At 54.5% G+C, this 23,493-nt stretch overlaps 1 protein-coding gene across 3 annotated transcripts in view; it reads left to right on the plus strand.

Moving 5' to 3' along the window:
- Window positions 1-2,836: 2,836 nt before the first annotated feature.
- LRFN5 (leucine rich repeat and fibronectin type III domain containing 5) overlaps window positions 2,837-23,493 on the plus strand; it is a 57,932-nt gene continuing 37,275 nt past the window's right edge. Inside the window, exon 1 of one of the 3 annotated variants that reach the window (XM_032188156.1) lies at window positions 2,837-2,959. The gene's annotated coding sequence lies outside the window, so the exon portion shown is untranslated. The remainder of the gene's footprint in view (window positions 2,960-23,493) is intronic. The other 2 variants (XM_032188158.1, XM_032188157.1) reach the window with 2 other exon arrangements.

The following is a 23,493-nucleotide window of genomic DNA, read 5'->3' on the forward strand; positions in this document are numbered from 1 at the left end:
GAGAGCAAGCTTCCGCTAGCAGAGCTTTTTCATTTCGCTGTCGCCAGGGAAGCCATATCCAAACATTGCTTCCTTTGTCAATGCCAGCCGCACAGCTGGCATCACCACCGTGCCAGCTGTCCTATTCCTGGGGCAGCAGAGGACTGCCAGAGCAGCAAACGCTGTGCACAGCAAGCCCGAGAAGACTGTCTAATGTGGTAGAACTCAGCCAAGACTGCAAACGTTATACCACAGAGCAGCTTCTTGTCTCTGCTCTCTCCAGAGGAGAGCACACTGTTAAAGCTGAGCAGGGCTGGACTCAAGACTGAGGAAAGCTGAACACACTGTCTCCAGCTCCAAAGGCCAACAGTGATAGAAGTGAATGTTTGGGAGAGTATCTTCATGAGCCAACCTCAGCAAATTCAGCTTTCTGCCTTGACCTTTCCCTTAGGGGAGAAGAAGAGTTAGTCATTCCCTCCCTCCAGCATTTTAGCCTCTCTGCCCCTGTAACAACCTGAACCAGATCCATGAAACAGCAGCTGGGACTTGGAGATAAACACTGACTTATGAGAGCTGCCACGAGTACCCAGCCTGGCTGCCAGGCCCTGGGCAGCTTCACAGGCTGCTGGAAGAGCAGAGGACGGCTGCTGCTCTGGGAGGGGCACTCCCCTCTGGACCACGGTCACAAGCTGCTGTGAAGACCACAAAAACAAACTCCTTTTCCCCCTCAGAGGTTGCAAACCGAGCAGTTTTCTTGGGTTGCACGGACAGACCCGAGCCTAGGAGCACTGCTGCATTCCCTTTTCTCACCCACACTGACACCACACATTGGATCCCGGTGCATGAACAGTGTCAGCAGAGAGGTGTGAAAACTGGCACCACATCTCTCCTTTTCTGGGGCGGAGCTTCCCCCACGTGCACCCACAGCAAAATGCCAGGGTATCCCAGCAGCACTGCGTCCGCTGCCGCTGCGCGCACGGTGCGGTTGTTGAGTCCTCCCCTGCACCCTGCAGCAGCAACTGCCCTGTGTGCTGGTCCAGCTGCAGACAGCAGCACCCTGAGCGCCTCTGCCAGGGCAGCCAGGCAGGCCTGGGCACCTCAGAAGAGCAGGCAGACGTGGGCTATCCCTGCGGAGGGCAACCAAGGAGATGGCCCATTGCGGGGGGCGCGGGGCGTGCACCTTCCTCCCAACCACAGTCACTGGCAGGTGGATGAGGTTCGTTAGCTCGTCTTCAAGGCTTTCCTGGCAGTACTTGTCACACCGTTCCGCTGACAGTCCTGTAACACCACTGAAATTTTCTCACAAAAGAGAACCGAGCAAAGGTACCAGCGTTTCGTAGCATGAGATGCACTCTTCTCTCCGTTAGAGATCTCTGGAGCCAGACGACAACCTCTCAGTCCCTAAAAGCTCCCGAATTTATTGACCCCAGAGATAACCCAGCCTCTCCTTTTCCTGCCAGGATCATCCCCTCCACGTCAGGTGCCAGGGCCGTGCCCTCGGACCAGGCGCTCGCAGGACGGCTCCGCGGGCCCGGCTGCGGTCAGGGCCCGCTCACCATGCAGGTCAGCGCTCAGCCTCGCCGCCGCCTCGCCGCCGCTCCTTCCTCCTGATTCCGCGGGTTGCTTCTGCCGGACGCGCGGCCAGGTCGAAACCCCAGCACTCACGACGGGTCGCAGCAGTCCTGTCCTGTCCTGTCCTGTCCTGTCCTCTCTCTCCTTTCCTCGCTCCCCGCGCGCTGCAGCGGCGGCCGCCGCCCGGCACCGCACAGCCCCCGCCGCCGCCGCCCGCTCCGCAGCCCGCGCCCTGCGCCGCGCCGGGGCGGGGGGCGGCAGCGCCCGTGGGCACGGCCGAGCTCGGCGCCCCGGGACCGCGGGCAGGCGGAAGGGTGCCGGGTGCCGTGCCGGTGCCGGGTCCCGTGCCGGGTGCCGTGCCGGTGCCGGGAGCCGGGCGCGGCGCCGGAGCCGGTCCGGGTGCGGTGCCGGCGCCCCGCGCTCCCCCGCCCGGCGGCACGTCTGCGCGGCGGCGGCCGGCGGCTGCGGCTCAGCCGTGCGTGCGGCGGGGCGGGGAGGCGCCCGGCTCCTGCAGCCCGCCCCGGCGCGGCGGCGCGGCGCGGGGGAGGCGGCGGCTGCCTCCATGCTGCAGCGAGCGGCGCGGCTGCCCGGGGCCGGGGCCGGGGCTGGGGCTGGGGCCGGGGCCGGGCGGCCGCCGGCGGCGCGGAGGATGGGCGCAGCAGCCGCGGCGGAGGGGCGAGCCGCGGGCGCCGAGCTCCCCGCCCTGCCCCGCCGCAACGCCCGGCGCCGCGGCTGCTCCGCCTGAGCGCGCCCGGCGCGGAGCGGCGCGGAGCCGCATGGCCCTGCCGCCGGCCGCCCCTGCGCGCCGCGCGCCCGCTGCGCCGTAGCTGCCCCCGGGAGGCGCCGGGGCCGCCGCCGCCGCGCCCCGCGCCCGCACCCCCCTCCCGTCCGCCCGCCCGTCCGTGCGTCCAGCGGCGGCGCCCCGGCGCGCAGGATTACGCAGCGGGGCGCGGAGCGAGAGCGCTCGGCGAGGATTAACCTGGCGCAGGTACACGGCAAGGTCACCGGCCGGCCGGCGGGCGCGGAGCGGCGCGGAGCCGAGCGGGCTGCCCGCGGCGGGGCGATGCGAGCGGGCTCGGCGGGCTGCGCCGCCGCGTGCCCCGCGCCGAACCCCCGCCTCCCGCCCGCCCGGCGCGGGCTGCGCGCGTGTGCATGTGCGCTGCCGCCGGCCGCGCCGCGCTGAGCCGCCGCGCTCCATGGGGCCGTCCGCGCGGGCTGCCCTGCCCGCCCCGGCCGCCGGCAGCCGCCGCCGCGGAGCCGCTCTAGGATGCGGCTGCTGAGCGCCGGCACAGGGCAGAGAGGCGGCCGGCCTGCCTGCCGCGACGCCACGAAGCCCCGCCGGAGCCTGGCCGCGGCCGCCGCTGCAGGGGGAGCGCTCCGGACGCCGTCTTTCCCCGGGAGGCACCAGGTAATCGCGGGGCGGGCGGCCGAGCCCGGCCCCATCTGCATTGCAGCCGCCGGTCCTCGTCCGCGCGGGAACGGGCGCGGGGGGGCGGCCGCGGCGGGTCCCGGGCCGGCCGGGCAGGGCAGGGCAGGGCAGGGCAGGGCAGGGCAGGGCTGGCCCCGCGGCGCGGCGGGCGGCGCCGGGACGGGGCTGGCGGCGGCGCCCGGGACGCCCCTCCCGGGAGGGCGGCGGCGGCCGCGGGGCTGCGCGGGGCGGGCGTGGCGGGCGCCCCGCGGACCGGCAGGGCCGGGCCGGGCCGGGCCGAGCCGAACCGAGCCGGGCCGCGCCGCGCTCCCGCCGCTGCCCGCGGGACGGCGCCGGCGGCCGCCCGCGGCTGGGGGTGCTGCAGGGCCGCGAATGCCGCGGCGGCCGCCGCCCCCTCCGCGCCGCGGCGCGGTGCTGCCGCCGCCTGGGGAGCGCCGGCACCGCCGTGCCGTGCCGGGCTGTGCCGGGCTGTACCGGGCTGTACCGGGCTCTACCGGGCTCTACCGGGCCGTGCCGGGCCGTGCCGGGCCGGGCTCTCCGCTGCCGCGCCGTGTCCGCCCGCACGGGGTCTGCCCGGCGGAGGCGCCGCGGTGCTGCGGCCACGCTCGGAGCCCCCGGGCGCTCACGCGGGGGCTGCGCCGCCGCCCCGTCGGCTCCTGCGGCCGCGGGGGTGTGGAGCTCCTCCGGAGGGAAGGCGGCTGGACGGGGGGGGCCCCGGCTCTCCGGCACCTCGCCTGTCCCCGCGGCCGCAGGCTGCCGGCAGCCGCCCCGTCCCGCTGCCCTCGCCCGGGCGCACGCCTCTGTCCTCGGTGCTGGAAGGCTGTCCCCGGGATCCCGGGCTATGTGTGTGCTGCTGTCCCTTCCCCTCCCCTCTGTCTGTCTGTAGCGTACGCTTCTAGTCTGCGGGAAAGCAAATGTAGGACGGGAGAAACCTTTTTTGCTGCTGGAAGGTTCCCGTTTGGGGAGACGGCACAACAGTTGTAGAGGAGCCAGCGGAAACCTTGCAGCCATGTTGATGTCAGGAGCAAACAAACCTGATTCCAGGGAGCAGCCGCAGCCGAGGAGGGGCCCGAGGGGGAGCCTGCACAGTCAGGCTGGCTCTGGGGCTGCCGCACCCAGGGGAGCACTGGCGTGGCTGGGCTGGAAGTGCTTTTGAAAGCCCCTTCCTTTGCTGCTTGCCAGCACTGGCTTGGAGGCACAGGATCTGCACCCACTGAGGTCTGCCATGAGAGTTAACGTGAGCACTGCCCTCTCTCATTGCCTTCTGTGGTGCAAGACAGCAGTGTTTCCTCTTCCGAACCTTTGTCTTGTCTAGCTTGGTCTGTCAGGTCTCTGGGACAGGCACTGCTTGTCATTGCATGGAGTGTCTGGAGCAGGACTTGCTGGTCTCAGTTGCAGGTGCAAACGTAACCTGACCAGTCCCCCAAACCGAGCGTGGGAAAGTTGGGTGTCTCTAGCTACGTCCACACTACGGCCTTCACAGCCTCCAGCTGACTGTCCTGGAGCCTGGATACCCATGCCTTGGTCATCTTGCTGTTCTGACATCTTTCCCATCCATGCTTGCATTTCACATGTCCCCAAAGTAACGTTGTGTCAGTTCATTCCTTGATTGTTCTTGGCTGAGTGCTGCATGTCCAGATGTGTTCAAGCTAATGTGGCCAGACAACAAACTTGTGAGATGGGATGGATCCACCCTGGGTCATTTTAGCCTTTTTGGTTACAGATGTGTTTCTGAGGGCCTGCTGCTGCTCTACAGGAGGGTCTCAGCTGGTTCTGACAGCACAAATCGTGTCTTCAGATGTTTCCAGGAGCATGGTGTCCACCTGTGCTTTCAGGGCTGCACATGCCTTATGGTGCCTCATGGCCACTGGCTGGGATCCCCATTAGCTTAGAGACATTCCCCCAAAGCTGTGAGCTGTGTATGAGCCTATGGACTCTGCAGTGCTGCTGGAGGTCTGTCCTGGTGGACTGGAGTTGGTGTGCTCCAAAACAAGGACTCTGCTGATCTGGGTGTCAGGTTCAATTTTCTAAGAAGAACCATACAAGAAACTGAGTGCTGTCAGTGCCCAAACACCTTTCTGATGTACATTTCTAAATACATACTGTATTCAAGGGATTGTGCATTTGTTTAAATGCATAATAAATGCATTTAAATGCATAAGACTATCAAAATGCATACCCAAGCTTGCCAGCTAGGCCTCAAGTCACAAACCTTACTAAGAAGCTTCCCTTGACATAATAGCTTCTTTCTGAAAGAGCAGTTACTAGTTCTATCATGGCAATGCAGTCAGTGGAAATATATCCTGGATATTTCAGACATCTAGCATGAGTTTGAGGTAGTTTACCACTTTGATGGTTTACTAAAACCCATACAGGTACAGGAATGGACTCCAAACTGTGCTATTTCAGTGAGTGCCGGAGGGCTGGATGATCTTATCTTCCGTTTATGATCAAGAAGAAGGCTGGACTCTGTGGTGCAGTGTTATTCAGGATGGTTTCCTAGGGGTGGTTCTTGAATTTTTCATGTAACTCTTGTCATTTAGAAAGGCTTCCATATGGCTACACAGAGATGAGTGGAGATAGACTTTGGTCATAACGCAGGGGAAGAAGGATCAGGGATTGTCTCCCCGGCCCAAAAATGGGGCTGACTCAGTGTGTGGCGCAAAACGGATCGGAACCCAAGAAGAAATGTAGCAGAACAGTGTGGCAAGAAGGAAACGGGTCTTCCCTGGTCAGATCTCCTGTGAGCTGCTGCCACTGCAGGTGGCTTAGTGTGCATAGTTTCACACAGAGTTCATGGAGAGCCTGGTGTGCCCCTAGGTACGGTCTTGGCAAGCAAGGGTGCCTGCAAGCTGGAAGCACAATGGGAAGATGAAGCACCTGAAGGTGCCTGGAGAGCTTGTTCGCCTGCTGGGGTGTATGGGGATATGTCAGATGCTGGAGAGCTAATGGCTTTCCATTGCTGATCAATATTTCCTATGCTTTCAGATGTGGTAACAGGTTCAGTTTTATAGAACAATCTTTGAATGTTCTCTGAGCAAGCAACCAGTCCAGAAAATCATGCTAATAGCTCTGCTATTAACAGGCCTGGCAGAATTTGAGCCAAACAGAAAAGGCTTGTCTAAGTGCTATTGAAGCGTTTTGGGCCAGGCATATTCCATGCATTAGGGAAGATTTGTACTCCTTTGACCAGACATTGCTGAGTGTTGTCTATTTATACGCATCTAAATATATCCTCTGCAGTCTTCAGACTTTTCTTGCTAGTAGTAAAATTACTTTTCAATATTATGCTATTAAAATGTGCTTGCTGACACTATTTGATGAGTTTCGTGCTAAGAGATATGTCTCTGCATGTGTTTTAAATAAAAATTATTCTTGAAGTAGTTACCTAAAATGCTTTGGAAGTAAAAGCATGTTGTCAGTGCAGATGGATAGCAGAAAACAATGTAGTTGAACAGAAGCACTACTGGAGACATGCTCAAGCCTCTAAGGCCAAATTCAAACCAGTACAGGGTTTTGTTGCTTAAAAGTGAACCACTTCTTCTATAAATATATATCGAATGTGTACTTTGCAATGAAAAGGAAATATTTGCTTCCAATTAGTCAAGTATATCTCTGGTATGCTGAAGTTTGAGACATTGTTCTGGAAACAAAATACTGAAGAAGCACCTTCTCATTTGCTGCGAGTGTGTATTGGGCCCAGGGAGCCAGCCGGTGCTTTGGTGCTGGGGCCTCCCCTCCTCCACAGCAGCACCCAGGGTGGCACCTGCCTGCCCTTGGCAGCAGGGGGGGTCACAGCGATGGGAGGATGGGAGCAGGACTCTCCTCCCCGGGTTAACTGACCGAGCAGCTCCCGATGGAGAGCAGGGCCCTGGGTGAGCGGGGAGCCCGTGGCCGGCCCTCCACCCAGCCGTGCTGTGCACCAGGGAATAATTGCTGGTGGAGGAGCTGGTCTGGGAAGCTGTGTCACCGAGTGCTGAGGTGGAGAGTAATAATAATTGCTGTCCGGGTCGTGTTTTGGAAATGGTGTTACAGACCCAGGGGTAAAAGCTGATGCCCTAATTCCAGGCTATCATAAATATTCCAACAGAACCCTGCTGCAAAAGCGAATGCAATGATGAGTCCATATCTATGTGTGCATTTCTCCTGCAGTAGTGAGGGTTTTGTGGGGCTCCTGAAGAGGGATGGAGACCTTCGATGTATTCCCAGATAAAAAACAGCATCCCTCATTGGGTTGTGGTGATTATGTGGCTGTCTGTCTGGCCTGCAGCCCATCATGAAACAGTAATAACAGTAATTTTCTTTTCTGTGGCAGCTCTTGCTGATGGTTATTGGAGAACTGATACAGCCTGTAGAGGAAGTGAGAGGAACTGGTATTCTTAGGGCATGGAGACAGGGCACAAAGAATGTAAAAGCAGGGTTCTCAGAAGTCTTCAGACTGGTGTTTCATGCCCTGATGTCCAAGGACAGGCACTGTGCCCTCTTCAGCCCCTTGAATCACAGAATCATACAATGGTTTGTGTTGGAAGGGACCTGAAAGAGCATGTCGTTCTACCCCCAACCCCTGCCACAGGCAGGGACACTTTCCACTAGATCAGGTTGCCCAAGCCCCAGCCTGGCCTTGACCACCCTCTTGGATGGGGCATCCATAGATTCTCCGGGCAGCGTGTTGCAGTGCCTTTCCACCCTCGGAGGTGGTGAATCCTAGGTCCAGACTCTGTTAGCCAGAGGTCTGTGATGTGGTCAAAGGTTGTGGTGCCAGGAGCCTGGCCCTGGAGGCCACTGCCCGGCCAAGGACCGGGGGACATGGATTTCAGTAGCAGCTATGTTAGCTGACAAATCACCCTGTAATTTAGAAAGGTGTGTAGTGGCGTCTGGTGTCTGAAGGGAGGAGGACCTGGGGGCAGGTCCCTGGCCAAGCACGTGCCCAGGTGGTGCCTGGTCCGGAGGGTGGTGGCAGCGCTGGGCCTGGGGGCTCCGTCCACACAGGCCCTGGGGGGTGGCTGCCTGCTGGCCCTGGCCCTGGGGTTGGTGGCCTAGCTGGTGTGGCAGCTTCCACCTGCCTGGGGATTAAATCAGTCTGCAGATAATATTTGTCCTGAGATGGCTGAATAATGCAAAGGGTGATTTGTCAAATGGCTAATGGGAACCCTCAGTGAAGGCCTCCTTAATTGGGTAGCATGTGGCCAGAGTGACTCTGAGTGCCTGAAGCTGGTTCCCGATGCTGCGAAACCTTTGCCTAATGCCTTGCTTTTGAGGTTGCTCTTCCAGATGAAGTTTCTCACCAGGAACTCTTAGCAAAACATTTCTGTGAAAACACGTGATTAGGTAACTTTGCTTTAAAGTTGAATGGCTTTTTTGTCCTTTGAAGTTTTTGTTCAGGCTCCTCTGTCAAGATCATGTTGGATTGCTTTTTGGATTAGAGGCATAAAACTGTTTCCATTGCCTCAACATTGTTATGTTGCCAGATATCTGATATTCCCTTGGTACGTCATTGTAATTCTTTGTTTTGCGTAGTCTCTGTGGCTGGCCAAGGGGGACGGAGAGACCAGAGGCCTGAGCTTGGCAAGGAGCCCGCAACAGGGAGGTGTGACAGCTCTTTACCTACCATAGCACGAAGACTGACCACCAGCTGTAATACAGCAGTGAGCAAAAGGCAGGAGCAGTGTAGTAGAAAAAGTCCGACAGACAGGAAACCCCCAAATGTGTTTTCAGCACACTGGTGGGAATGTTTCTGGTCCTAGGATTTGGGCATGGGATTTCTCTAACAGTACTGAACAGTAATTCAGAGACTTTATGCTCCATGTGGATGAGACGTGGTTTGAATTTCTTCTAGGTTTTAGCCAGAGTTAAGAATTTACCCATTTCATGCAGTCTATCCCAGCAAAGGAAAACACATACAGTTGGCAGCATTGCCTGTGCTCTGGAAAGCTGCATTATTTTTGTTTTCACCAACACACTCTTAAAATACTTGATGTAAAGCCCCCTTCCAGGCTTCGTGGGATGGCGTCTGAGTAAGGCGAGCAGGACGTGTTGCCTTGCCAGCTGTGACTTAGTGGCTGTGTTGAGTACATGGCATTTCACATGAGAGCCCCTGCTCGGGGCCACAACCCAGCTGCACTGCGCCGGGCTACCTTTGAGCCTGGCCATGCTGGGGCTCCTCACTGCTCCACTGAGCACTGGCGCCACTGAGCAGGTGCTGCCACTTGCGTTGGTCTCAAGTGCCACGAGAGGACCCTTAGGACCCTTCCGCACCGACACAGGGCTGTGTGTCTGCCTCTGCCAGGTTGTGAGGAAACCAGATGAGACAAGTACAAGCCTCAGTTCAGGCTGTGGTGGTGTTTGCCCATATGCAACTGCAGGGTGTCCCGGCAGGCTGTGTTCAGGAATCTTCTTGGATAGTCTGTGGCAGGGCTGGGGAGGTGGTGTAGGTTGGTCCATGAGGACTTTCCTCACAGTGCAGCTTGTGAGTCTGCAGCATTTGGGCCCCTTAGGTTATGGCTTTGGTTCCTAAAGAGGCTTTGTTGCACAACCCAGTGCCACGATACAACTCCATGGCTTCTCTCTGTGTATCAGCTCTGTGCATACCCTGTTAGAGTGGGCCCAGAGGAGGCCACAAGTATGATCAGAGGACTGGAGCTCTCCTGTTGCACAAGAAGCTGAGAGAGTTAGGGTGTTCAGCCCGGAGAAGAGAGGGCCCTGGGAAGGCCTTCCAGCAGCCTTCCAGTTCCTAAAGGGGGCTACAGGAAAGCTGGGGAAGGACTCTTTGTCAGGGGGTGTAGTGATAGAACAAGGCTGATAGTAATGGCTTTAAACTTAAAAAGGGTAGATTTAGATTAAGTATTAGGAAGAACTTTATTTTTGTGAGGGTAGTGAGGCACTGGAATAGTCTGCCCAGAGATGCTGTGGATGCCCCATCTCTGGCAGTGTTTAAGGCCAGGTGTGATGGAGCAGCCTGGTCTAGCGGAAGGTGTCTCTGTCCATGGCAGGGGGATGGGAACCTTATGATCTTTAAGGTCCCTTCCAACCCAAACCATTCTGTGACTCTGTGGGAGAAACTTTGGGAAGGCAGCAGACTCACAGCCTGAAAGACCTGTGCTGTGCTGGAGACAAGGATTGTGGAGTGCGTGTGGGGACGACCAGTGTGCCAGGTGACATTTCACTGCAGGGGCTCTGCCCAGACTCTGCGAGCAGTGCACCCACATGGATGCCCCTCTTTGGGCTGCTCAGCGTTTGGTGCCCTGGCTGTAGCGGTGATGGACTGGGCCACTCCAAAGCATGTTTGGTCCCTGTCACTCAGACTGTGGCAAGGGATGCACTTGGGGACCAGTTCTGCGGGTGCAGTTTTCTTTCTAGTTGTTCCTTGTTCCCTTGCACAGAGCCCCAGTTCTCACTGCAGATGATCACAACAGTTGCCTCACACGCACCTCCCTATCTCTGCATCCCCGTGTCTGCAAGCAGCGAGAGGCCCTCCCGTTGTGGGCTAGTGGAAAACCCATGGGGATATGGTTAGTCCTCTGCTGCATGTCTTCAGCTGTCCAAGAAAAGGAGGTTTGTTCATGTTCCAGATAGAACTAAGATATTAGAACTAAGATATATCTACAAGAAGGACATCGAGGTGCTTGAGCGGGTGCAGAGAAGGGCGACGAAGCTGGTGAGGGGCCTGGAGAACAAGTCCTACGAGGAGCGGCTGAGGGAGCTGGGCTTGTTCAGCCTGGAGAAGAGGAGGCTCAGGGGTGACCTTATCGCTCTTTTTAGGTATCTCAAGGGAGGCTGTAGCGAGGTGGGGGTTGGCCTGTTCTCCCACGTGCCTGGTGACAGGACGAGGGGGAATGGGTTTAAGTTGAGCCAGGGGAGTTTTAGGTTAGATGTTAGGAAGAACTTCTTCACTGAAAGGGTTGTGAGGCACTGGAACAGGCTGCCCAGGGAAGTGGTGGAGTCACCATCCCTGGAAGTCTTCAAAAGACGTTTAGATGTAGAGCTTAGGGATATGGTTTAGTGGAGGGCTGTTAGCGTTAGGTTGGAGGTTGGACTCGATGACCTTGAGGTCTCTTCCAACCTAGGAAATTCTGTGATTCTGTGATTCTGTGATTTCAGCTGATGGTTTGTTAAAAATAGGTGTACGCCTAACAGTGTATGTGTGCGGTGACAGGTAGGTGCCGTGCTTCTGCTGCTGCCCCTTCCTGCAGTGAGCAGCCATAAATGGCTCATCGTAAATGGCTCTTCAGCCCAGCCCCCACAACTGTTTTTGCAATTAAAAGATTCAGAGCAATGCTTTGGTCTTGTTCTAGTAGTATAATGCAGTTTCTGTTTTATTTTATTTTATTTTATTTTATTTTATTTTATTTTATTTTATTTTATTTTATTTTATTTTATTTTATTTTATTTTATTTTATTTTATTTTATTTTATTTTATTTTATTTTATATTTTATTTTATTTTATTTTATTTTATTTTATTTTATTTTATTTTATTTTATTTTATTTTATTTTATATTTTATTTTATTTTACATTTTGTCAGAAAACTTTAGCACTCCAGTCAGTACTTCTCATATTTCAGCTCCATAAAAATGGAACCAAATCGGAGTTTTGCTGGCCTAAGAGCTGAGCATGGTTTCTTGTCTCATGGCATCCTTCATAGAGGCCTGGCACACTGGCAGTGTAGTCCTTCATCCAGCCTAGCGCTTAACATACTTACCTAGGTTTAGTTGCAGTAATCCTTTTAGAGTCCATAGGACTGTGCACAGGGCTAGAGGAAGTGCATGCCTGAGGGCTTGCCTGGCTCAGGGCCCTACTGGCTGTTATTAGCCGTGTTACTTCAGCAATATAAGGTCGTGCCTTATGGACTGCTGGACACTGCTGGACACTGCTGGACATGCAGTTCCACATGCACAGGAGCGTGCTGTTGGGACCTGCTCCTCCGCTGGGTGCGGCGCAGAGCTGGCACCTGCCCAGGGCAGCAGCAGAGACATGAAGAGGGGTTTCCTGAACTTGCTCTACTTGGAGAATCTGCTAGAAACAGTACAAGAGTTGTGCATGTTGTGATACATTGGCTTTTAAAAATTTAGTAGAAAGTCATAAATCGCAGTGCCATGAAGTTCTCTGTGTGGGGTGGCAGATTTACAGAAAAACACATCTCTGGAGGGGCTGCCACCTTAGGAGGAGGTTTTTGTTTCTTCACATGACATACGGTGGTCTTATTAAACGAGCAGTGGTCATTAGGGTTGAGTGATGACCTACTCCCCGGTGTGATGGGGAATAAGAGCAAGGGCAGTGTGCCGGGCTGCCTCGTGGCGTGCCGTGCGCTGCTCCCGGGCATGATGGTGCAGCTGGTGTGGCTGGGGCTGGGGGCACTGGCCCAGCTCTGCTCTGCACTGGGGCTGTGCTCGCTTTGCTCCCAGTGCCGTGGGCGCAAGAGAAGAAGGCGGCAGAGCTGGCTGCTGGCCTGGCCTCTTCCTGGGGCACTGGCCCCTCTCCTGTGGAAGTCAGATCCAGGACCCGGCCCTGGCCACGCTGAGGATGCAGGGTCTCAGGGCATCCCCTGGGTCACAGCACCGGCCCCCGTCGCCCCGTGTGGCGTGTGGGCTCGTGGGCAGCTGGGCGAGTTGAGTTGCAGAACGTTCGTCCCTCACCGTGGTCCTGGACAGGGGCTTTGTTTGCTCTGCTGTAAGTAAACAAGGAGAGCACACTCCAGTTTGCTTTTTGTGTTCAAACAGCCTGACCTATAGACATTTTGATGCGGTTGTTGAAATGGGAGGTTACTTCCCTCAGGGCTCACATTTCTGTTGTATTCATTATTGCCCATTACTGCCCTGGGTCAGACACTCTGTTTCCAACTTGTTTTATTTCAGAGGCAGTCTGCAAACAAACACCTTCTGTGTATTGAAGCAATCCCCATGTCCTTCCCTTCCCATAGAAGGAAAACATGATAAATACCATGGAAAAAGATGTAGTAGGTAAAGAAGGATAGTTACAGCTGACTGCTAGTTACACATGACAACTGTATGGATTTCTAAGGGAACAAATTAGGAATATAGTTTATAAATGAATGTTCCTAGTGCAGCGTTGTGGAATATGTAAAAACGAGTAACAGGTAAACTGCTCAGGTAAATGCCGCTTAACGCGATCAGCGATCAGCGTTAGCTCTGTTTGAGTATCACAGCCCCTCACTGTTTGCAGACATTGTGTTATTGTCTTCCACACTTCCACTGGAGGATACAAACAGCTCAACTGAATGAGCTTAATTTCTACCAAGAAGCATTAGAGAGGCCTGTGTACAGACTGCGTGACTGTATTTGAATTGCATCTGGAAAGTTAAAATAATAATAAATAAATAGCAATAATTAGGAGTAAAATTCCGGCTGGCAGAATTTTGCTCTCAGAATGCAGAGTTGCCATCTGAAATTCAGGCCATACATGAAACCAGATACCCGAGTGGTTCCCTGATGGTCAGTAATGCTTCTTTGATTTATATTTGGAATGTGGAGAGAGGTGAAGGATAAAAGAGGAGAGTGAAGGGCACAAGCATTACAATTACCACATAAATCAGAAGAATCATACTCTGAGGGTGCAATGTGTTTCTCCTTTACTGCTGGACACAGAAAATCTAAACCAAAACATCTCTGCAGAATACCCATTCATCTGGTGGTGCACTGACTGCGTCCATGCAGCATGGCAGGGACAACGGCTTGCTCATTGTCCCGCTGCATTGTGCCGTGTCCCTCTTCAGTTTACGTTCTGACCAGCAGTGCAGAGATTGCAAATAATGCTGAGTATTAAGATGCAAAAGCAGTATTAAGTAGTATTAAGATGCGAAAGCAGATATTTTATGCTGTAGGCTGGATTCTTAACTTAGATTTGTGTGTGCAGGGCGTCATGAAGCAGGACATCCTATTGCTTTTAGGGGAGTCTCCGTGTGCCCTGTCTAAGCATGCTAGGTTTCACTTACGTAGCCTTGGTTTGTGTCTATTTTAGCAAGTGGTGGGGGCAGCAGGAGAGCATTTCCAGGGTGACGTGATGGGTGGTAAGGGGCTGATGTCCACACCACGTGTGTCTGGGATGTGGCACAGATCTGGCTTTGGTAAGGCATCATGGACTGGACGGGGGTCAGAGGCAGGAGCACACGGAGCGCGGGCAGAGCGTGCTGTCCTGTCCTGCTGCGTTTCCCTGGGAGCAGCCCCGAGCGGGGCTCCCCAGTGTGGGGTGTCCCCTGGGATGGGGCTGGCATGGAGCCTGGCTCGCTGCTGCCGGCAGCGCAGCTCTGCAGCACGCGGCTGCGGGGCGCTGGCTTGGCTCCGTGCAGGCTCGGCCCAGGGCTGGACGGCAGCGTGTGACACTTCTTATCTTGCCAGCTCAGAAATGCAGTGCTCAGGGCATCCTGATGGATTTGTGACACTCCCTGTGGGACTTTGTGCTCATAAACCAATTAAAGGATTACATTGTAATAATGTGGAGAGTATTCTTTGTTCATTAAGTAATGCAGGTATAATTCAATTAGTGACAGGCTGACCTGCTGATGTCAAGATGTGGATGCCAGCCAGGTCAGAGTCTTGAGCTCTGCTTTCCAGCTCAGCGACAAGCTCCCTTCTAGCCTCTGAACCAAAATGGCAAAAGCTGGAGAGAGTAGCTACAAGCTAAAACGCTGAGATGGCTGCGCCTCTGGTTGCTCCTCCTGCCTTGCAGAGAGCTGGTGGTAGAAAGTCAGGGGAGAGTCACTGCAGGATGCCTGGTCTCCCTAAGAGCTGCCTCTGATCACCACTACTCGTAGCAGGAGGGGAGCACAGGCAAAGCTTCAGTCCAACCCTATGTGGCCATTTCCTCATCCCTTGCGCCATGCTCACTTGGTGCCATCCTGGGTAAGGTAAGGTGCGGAGGCAGCCCTGATACCTACCACGACCAAGGTTGTTCTCAACATGAGCTGTGCTGCCTGTTCTGGTGCCGCCTGCTGGAAGGGAAACCCAGGCCTTGCACAGCTGCATCTGCCCTCATGCCTTTGCCGGCCGAAGAACAAGAGGCATGTCCCTCCGGGGCTGCCGGGGGCAGCAGGACCTGACTCGCCCCAGCTTCCAGCATGCAGCACTCAGCCTCTGCACCTGCATGACTCTGACTAGCTAGTGTGTGTTACTCCTGAGCAGTCATTAAAACAGCAGAATTTGTTAAGGTTTTTACTAGTGTTCGTTTATGAAATGTTTTCAAGCTTGGCTGGGTATTTAATGTTCAGCATGGCTCAGAAAGCACAGTTTGACCAAACTGTGAAAGGCAATTTGCTCCCAGGGAGAAGCATGCCATGCAACATGGCCAGCCCAACTCGAGCGTGCAGCTGGGACCAGGTGGGTGCAAAAGGTGTTTCTGGACTGCCAGAGATTTCCAGAACAACCAGTGGGTTTCACTATCCAAAACAATGATGCTGGTCAAAATCATGCTCTGGTTTTCCATGCAATCCCATGACAAAATTATGAGGAATTTGCAGCAAAGATGAGGCAATGCCTACCGTGTTATATGTTGAATGCAAATACAGTGAGAAAATACCTATATTATCTATACGTATGTGCAAATACAGACATAAAATCAGCTCATGTAGCCTTGCAGTGCTGGCACAATATAAGCACCAGACAGCACAAGAGAATAATCTGAGGACCAAGGAACGGTTTGTAAGCCATGCCCGTATTTTGCAGCACTTACTTTCTCAGTTGCACTTTGCAGGGAGTTTGCTTGGCTGCCAGTTACTGTTTGCCAGGAGGAAAGCCCCAACCTGCTAGTAGGCTGGGCAGCAAACTAGGCACATATGGTAAAATAAATGAGGCCTGGGCAGTAAGCTATTCCCCCACTAAGGTGAGAAAAGCCAGAGGCACCCGCCTGCCATCGCTGGGGACAGCGCGGCCTCGGCCCCACGTGGTGATCGCTGCGTGGCTGGGAGCGGTGCGGGTTTCTGTCCAGTTTGTGCTATATTACATTGTAAAATCGTGGCTCTCCTTACAGAAAGACCCACCACTGGAAGAAAGCGTGTACTTTTTTGGGTGAAGGGGGAATGCTGATTTTCCAGCTGCTGCAAGGCCCTTATACAGTAACCGTAGCAACAGGGCTTCAAAGACAAAGGGTTAAGGTATGGGTTTCCCAACTTCTCCATCTGCACAGGCAGTGTCCTTCCAATGCCATTGTCCACCGCAAGAGGTGACAGGAGCCGTGCGTGGGGGGAGGGGGGGCTGGTTCTATCCCCTCGGGGGGCTGCCCCAGCTGAGGCCCCCTGGCCATGGGTGCCCTGGCTGCTGGTGTGTGCCCAGAGCATGCAGCCGCACAGCACCCTGCACACCTCAGTTCCCCACGGCTTACGCCTTCGGCTACAGAACCTGAAATGTGTGAACAGAACTTGAACCTCTCTGTGTGCTGCTTCTCTCCCAGAAGCTCAAGCAGCTTCTTCAAATCCTTCCCAAAATTGTAAGATTTGAGCCCATTTGCTTGGAGGGCAGAAGTGGAAGCTTGGGGTCTCCGTGGTCAATCACAGTTTAGCAGCAATTCCCTGATGCTTAGGGTCATTTTTCACATGCTGGTGATCCCAAGCCGTCCTGACATTATTTCTTTTCCCATCACTGTGTGATGCAATGTCTGATTTTCTATTTACCTGTGCCCTGCTGCTTCTCTTTAAAACATGCAGTTAGTTAAGGCTGTAACTTTGACATGACATTCATTCCCATAAAGTGCTTTGTACACTAATATGGTACAATCATTGCAGTAAGATGGTATCTAAATGCTTCTAAATGTCAGTCCGTGTTGATGCATGGATGCTGCTTCATCAGGAAATTAATTGCAAATACAACACCTCTGGGCATCCTGGAACAATAGTCTCTGCAGTGCTCCCAATTACCAGCCAGCACTTGCACAGAAAAGATAATGGCATATGAATGAGTTAATGGTAGTTGGAGGGGCTGAAGGGAAGGAGGATACCTTTTACAAATTAATGAAGGGGAAGAAAACAATAGAAGGAAAGTCAGTTCCTCGGCAAATGAGGACAGGGATGGAACCGGCAACCTGCCTACATAACCAACTTGATTTAAAGTTGACTTTGTCATCCTTGCAACGATGGCTTCATCTCTGCAGTGTCAGAGCAGCAGATCCAGCTGCTCCGGACTGTGGAGCTCCCTGTGTGCAGCCGTCCGAGTGTTCTGTCCCTGTCCCTGTCCCTGTGTCCCTGTGTCCCTGTGTCCCTGCCCTGAGCCTTGCCCTAGGGGCTGGGATCTTCTGTATGCCCACATTTTGGGTTGTCCACGTGTGACTGAGCTGACCCCAGCTCCGGCTCGCCCTGCCACCAGCGAGCTCCTGTGCCTGGGGCTGCCCATCCTGGGCGAGAGCTGCGCACCCCTGCCCTGCGCCCACTGCTCCCGGGGACCCCTGGGCTGTCCCGCTCCCCAGGGCAGGGCAGTCCCATCGGCCGGGCAGGACGCCCGGACGGCGGCCCTGTGACTGCCCCCATAGGACTACGCTGCCCAGCCCTTGGGGCTTGGCTGCAGCACGTGGTGCTCCCCTCTCCAAGGGCTGACCTGGCTGGGCTCTGGGAGAGGAGCGGGTGAGCGGGAGCCCAGCTGGGTGGCGGGGGGCTGGCTGCTGTGCAGCAGTGCTGGGGAGGTGGGCTGAGACCATCTGTGTGCGCCTTGCCACTGCATCCCATCAAATGGCAACAGCTGTTTGGCAGTGGTCTGTGAGCCTGCTGGGCTAGGCTTGCCTCCCAGACGAGGAGCAGGAAAGAGTGAAATACCCATGCTCCCAGCCTGTGTCAGGGCAGGGCTGAGCAGCATTTTCCAAGGGCAGCCTGGACATCTTGTGGGTTCTAGTTGGGGATGAGAGGGCAGGAGGGGCCCTTGTGCAACCCTCTGTGCATGCTGCCAGGTCTCCTGAAATTTGCTAGGCTGAAATTGTGGGGAGGTGGAAGCTGAGGCTGAGCTCAGGTCAAGGGTGCCCTGCGGTGCTGCCAGCCGGGAGACGTGCTCCTGCGTCCTCACCTGGGCCATGTGGCAGGCAGCGGTGGGCATCCTTCTCCCAGGATGTGCCTGCTTTGTCAGGCCGTGACTCCTCAGTGGTTTTGCTGAAGTGATGATGCTTACGTCCCATGCAGTGTCAATTTTTCACATTATATCAACGTGTTCTGCCTGTTATCACCGAGGACAGAGGCGATGGCAGTATCCTTCTGCTGTGAGCATGGGCCTCTCTGTTATTTCATTAGATTCAGCTACTGAGGGACATCAGCTTCAAAATGTAATCGCTTTGCTTTGCAAAAGGTCTTTTCCAATATATTTCCAGCTGTGCCATGGTGGGTGCAAGTGCTGAGAGTGTCAATATGTTGAAAGGAAATTGCACATAAAGACAGCTCTTTACACCAAAAAGACACAGTAAGGACAGTCAGATCTCATTCAGAGGTTGTGTAAAAGGCTGACGTGGTATCACTAGGAGATATTGCTCAGTGCTTTTGGGATTTGTTTGTTTGTTTTGCTCTATGCATATGTAAATGAGAGTTTAACTGATTGCAAATAGCAAAGTAGCACATTCCTCTAATTTAAATGGTTGGAACAAAGCGAAGTGTTGCCCTATTCCTTTCTAGTGGTGTGAGCTGTCTTGTGTCGTGGCTCTGCTGCACGAAAATTATTAGAAACTCATTTCCCATATGTCATCTTTAGACGTCAGAGTGTGTCAGAAAAGGCTGTGCTTGTGCCGGGTGTACTAATTCACATTTTCTGCAGTATATTTCCATGCTTCCCTAGCCACTGCTCTGCCGTGGTTAGGATGCAGCAAGTTATGGCATGCTCAGGAGGTCTGCTGTGGACACCCAACTGAAGTCTGGTTCAGAGAGCCTCTGCTGCAGCCTGGCAGCCTCTGCAGGCAGTGGCCAGGGCACAGAGGCAGATGTCTGGAGCACAGGATCCCAGGGATTTGTTTCCTACCTCTCCTTCAGGTTGAAAGAGAGTAATTTCTTGCATTAAGGGCATCACTCCTGAGAATGAAAGGCTTTGTTTTTCCCTGGGCAGTGCTCCTGTTTGTGGCTGCTGTTCTCCGAGCAGTGCCGGTGTGGTTTGGGCAGTGCCAGAGCTGTCACCGGTGTCTCCAGGTGCTTCCTCTGGTTGTGGCTGTTCGGAAAGAGGTGATGCTGGGCTGCTGCCGCCCACTGTTGCTCCTTGCCCTTCACTGTCAAAGCCGAGCAGGTCCTGGTGGCAGTGGGGACACAGCACACCTGCCACCGGGGTGTCTGGGTGTCACCCTGGGAGCCAGCCGGGCTCTCGCTGTTGCCTCTGACTGGTCCTGGGAGCAGTGCGGTTGCTCTCAGTGACTCATGAGAGGCTGGTCTGCTGCCGGGCATTTACATGTCCCCAGAAGGTTTTTCGGTGACTAAAAAAAAACAGCCCAGGAGTCAGTTCTGTCCAGACAGACATCCCTGACTGAGGAGTCCCCTCTGCCAGGGGAGCAGCATGGCAACTCTGCAAGGTCGCTTCTGGAAGGCTGTAACCAGCGGGGGCTGCCAGAGGTGCTGGGGAGGTGCTGGGTTTCGACTGGGGCTGCGGGGATGGTGCTGTGGGGACGGATGGGGCTGAGGCTCCGGGGGAGAAGGGCCGGGCTGCGGGGCCGCGGGGAGCGCAGGCCGTGCCGCCCTGTGGCACTGGTGCTGTGCGGCCTGGGCACCGCGTGCTGTGCTGAGAGGACACGGCCTGGGCTGGAGTGAGCCGTGCTGCACCCGCCATCCTCCTCCGCCACCCCTGCTGCTACACGGCCCTGCCCTGCTTGAGGCTGCTGCTTCCAAGCCCCTGCAGACTGTCCCATGTCCTGCTGCCTCGCCAGCCCTGCTCCACCAGGAATCTTCTCCCCAGCCCCATGGCCCCGCTCCTCTGCTGAAGGGATGCCCCATCCTGGGCCCAGGTGTCCCAGCTCCCCACAAGCACCATGCCAGGGGCTGCCGCCTGTGCCAGGGGCAGGGGCATAGAGGGTTCCCTCTGCTTGCTGGCCAGCCAGGGGTGCTTGGAGCTTTATCGAATGACAAGAAGAAACACTCGGTGGTTTCTGTGCTTGGAGACTCCATCTCCCACGGTTAGTGCAGTGAAGAGGGAGGCGCGGAGGGGAGCAGCAGCCTGGGGACAGACGCTCTCTGAAGATGGACCTCTCCAGGAGGATTGTGACCCTGAACTTTGGTTCGGCTGTATCAGTGATTTTGGGACTTTGATTACCATATCTGTGTTGAGATACAACAGCAGAACAGCACTCGCTCACACTGGAGTCTCACCATGGCACGTGCTGCTCACAGAAGTGCTGCTCTGCAGAGCTTACAGCCAGATAAATAAAATTGGCAGAAGAGTGATTTTTAATTAGGAACTGAACTCTGAAGCATCTCAGTGACTTGCGGTGTTTCAAGGTCTGTGGCAGCCAGGGTCGAGGCACAGACTGAAGGGCTCATCCCAGCCAGTGAAGGAGCTAGCTTTCCTCCCTTACTGCAGCACCTGAGGGGTAAACGTGGAACAAATGCTGCTGCATTGATTACTACAACAACTTCTCTCTGATGAGCAAAATGTGCAACCTTGACTAGAAAGCATAACTGTAATTTTTAGAAGACGTATATCTCTTGAAAGACTTAAGAGTCTTGTTTCTGAGAGGTGAAGCATTGATGCGCTCACAAAATTAGTGGTACTTGAGCTTCTGAGTGCCAAACTAACTTGAAAACAATTTTCAGCCCTGTGAGCATTAAAAGTGCAGCCCACAGTGTGGCTGTGCCAATCTGTCTCAACACTGTAAAACTGAAATATTTTGTTTTTCTCTGTCTTTCCCCTCTCATTTTTAATTGTAGAATTAAACAAAAGGACCAGGAAAAAAAAAAAACAAAACCAAAACCAACCAACCAAACAAACAAACAAAAAAACGGATTGGAATGGAAGAACTTTGATAGCAAAGCTGGAAGAAGAAAGTTTTGGATTCTTTAAAATAAAATTTTATTTTCAGGAAAAGGCTCTTTTATTGCAAGAAAGACAATTAGCTTCAGTTCTTTACAGCATAAAATTCAACGTATGAGAAATTATTTGCATATCTCAGAGGCTTCAGTGCAGTGGGAGTGATAATGACGGACCAACGATAATGCTTTTGCTTTTCTGTTGCTTTCCTTAGTAGAGTAAAACTTCAGGAACAAAACAGCAATCAGAAACAGCAGTTGTAATGTTGGCAAAAGATTGCAGTACATTCACAGTAGCCACGGCAAGTGGTGCATTCACACTGTTCCAAAATGTGCAGTCCTGGGTCTGTGCCACTGTGCTTTCCGTGGCAGACAGTCACTGTCACCATGTTACAGAGGATGCGAGACCTCACCTCTCCTGGGTGGTTTATTTCAGGTAGTTTGATGTCTCTGGGTTCTCCAAGGTCTCCACTGTGACTGATGCTCTCCTGGCCCTCGGTGGCTCCCTGCCTGTGGCAGCTGTTCAGCCTTGCTCGCGGCCGCATGGGAGCCAGCTCCAGGCTTTCCTGAGGAAGCCGGGCAGGGGCTGCCTGTCCCCGGGGAGGGCACGGTGCCTGCACGTAGTCCGTGGGCTGCGCCCTGGTCTCTCCGTGGTAACTCACACCTTGCAATTGCATGTGCGTTACAGACCCGGGCCATGCGAGTCTGGGGGGCGAGCCCTGAACCCTGTGTCTCAGGGACCTGTGTGTGGCAGTCGTGGGGTGCAGCTGGGCCCCTCGCGCTGCCACAGGCGGAGCAGCCTTTGGGGTGTCCCACTCAGGTGGGTGCGGGCGCGAGCTGTGCCCCCGCCTGCCCCTGCATGGGGCTGCACTGCCTGGGGGCCCTGGCCCAGCAGCTTCCCCTGCCATGGGGAAGGGGCCGTGTGAGGTTGCCTTTGGGGCTGGGGCTGCGAGAGCTAAGGTTTAACTAGGTGAGCTCTGCTGCCAGGGTGCTCTGCGGTCTGTGTGTCAGGAAATACCTCGGAAATTTTCTGCAAAATGCTGTGCTCAGACTGTTTCAAGTTCGATGGCCTTTTCGCATGTTTAGGACAAATTTCTGAATAACCTGCCCTGGGGTTGTTGGTTTCAGGTGGACCTGGAGTGCCTGGAAGCTGCAGGTGTGCAGTGCTGTGTCAAGCTGCCACGCAAAGCCTCGGGGCCTGGCACCCCACGGCTGCCAGGGCCCAGCTGCTGCATTGCGTTCGGTGCTGCCCTTGGTGCCGAGGAAGCTGCTGGTGCTGTTGGCCTCCAGGCAGTTAGAGGCATTCAGGTTCTCCTATGGTAATTTTGAAGACAAAAGAGGTAATCTTGTTTAGAGTGAAACAAAAGTTTAAAAATCCCTACCAAAATCCCTTCTTGTTCAACTGCTGTCTTGGTCATCTCTGTGTGGGCTGTGCTGGTTTGCAGATGGGGGCACACTGTTGTCTTTTTTTGCTAGAGCAAACGCAGATGAAAAATCTGCCTCATCTCCAGGCATCAACTGCCTCCTCTTGATCCCCTGCAGGTGCCAAGGCTCAAAAAGGCTCGTGCAGGTGTGCGCTGTGCTCACCCCCACCACAGACCCGCGGTGACGGGTGCAGCAGGGCGGCTCTTCTCAGCTTCTGCTCAGCTTCTGGAGAGGGTGCTGTGGGTGCTGCGCGGGGAGCAGCCCAGCTTGGATTTCACTCCTCATCTCTCACTTTCTCATGTAGATCCAAGTGGCACCTAAGCAGTAGGACTTGGGGGCGGGAGCTCTCCAATAAGGGCGATTCATGGGCGTGTGCTGCTCCCTGTGCCAGGGAGATGCCAGGAGTGTGCCAGTGACATGCCCAGGGCTGCTCCCTGCCTGCTTGGGAGGCAATGGGCTCTCCTGCGCGTCCTCCCCATTCCTTCTTCTCATTCAGGTTCTTTCTGTCAAGCTTGCTTGGATTGATGAGTAGGATCTGACATGCACCACATCACGGGAAAATGCATTCCTATGCCTGGAAGCCTAAAAATGAGAAAATGCAGTACGTTTCTAAAGAGAACATTCTAGGGAGAACAAAGTACCTCCTTTGATTTCAGTGCATAATTTAGGGATAACTCAATTAGCTTCAGTAAAGTCATGCTCATTTACCTTCGGTAAAAGTTTGAGGCTTCCTGTTTCTACAAGCATTTTCCTGCATAATGCTGTTCTTTCTCCTTTTGTGAAATGGAAACTGTGTAATTTTCCTGATGCTAGTTAAGATAGGAGAGAATTATACCTAAATGTATTCGATGGAAAATTATTATGTTTAATATATAGCCCGAACTCCAGGTTAAAATCACTGGCCTGGTCACTGGAAGGCACAGGCATCCTAAACAGCCAGGACTTCTGTTGTCAGCTGATAGGACAGCATCGCAAGGAACGTGTGTAACAGAGGTGCACGAGAGCTGTATGGACTTGATTCTCATTTTTACTTTGAAAATATCAGAGAATTGGGAAGGCTTACATAGGTAGGAGGTACTACAGACAGCCATCATGCTATGGCCACCAGCAGCTGAGTGATGCAGGCACTGAAGTTAAGGCTTCCTGTTGCTCTTGCCCCCTGCAGCTGCAGAGCT

Source organism: Aythya fuligula, chromosome 5 (assembly GCF_009819795.1).
Source record: "Aythya fuligula isolate bAytFul2 chromosome 5, bAytFul2.pri, whole genome shotgun sequence".
NCBI classification, from domain to species: domain Eukaryota; kingdom Metazoa; phylum Chordata; class Aves; order Anseriformes; family Anatidae; genus Aythya; species Aythya fuligula.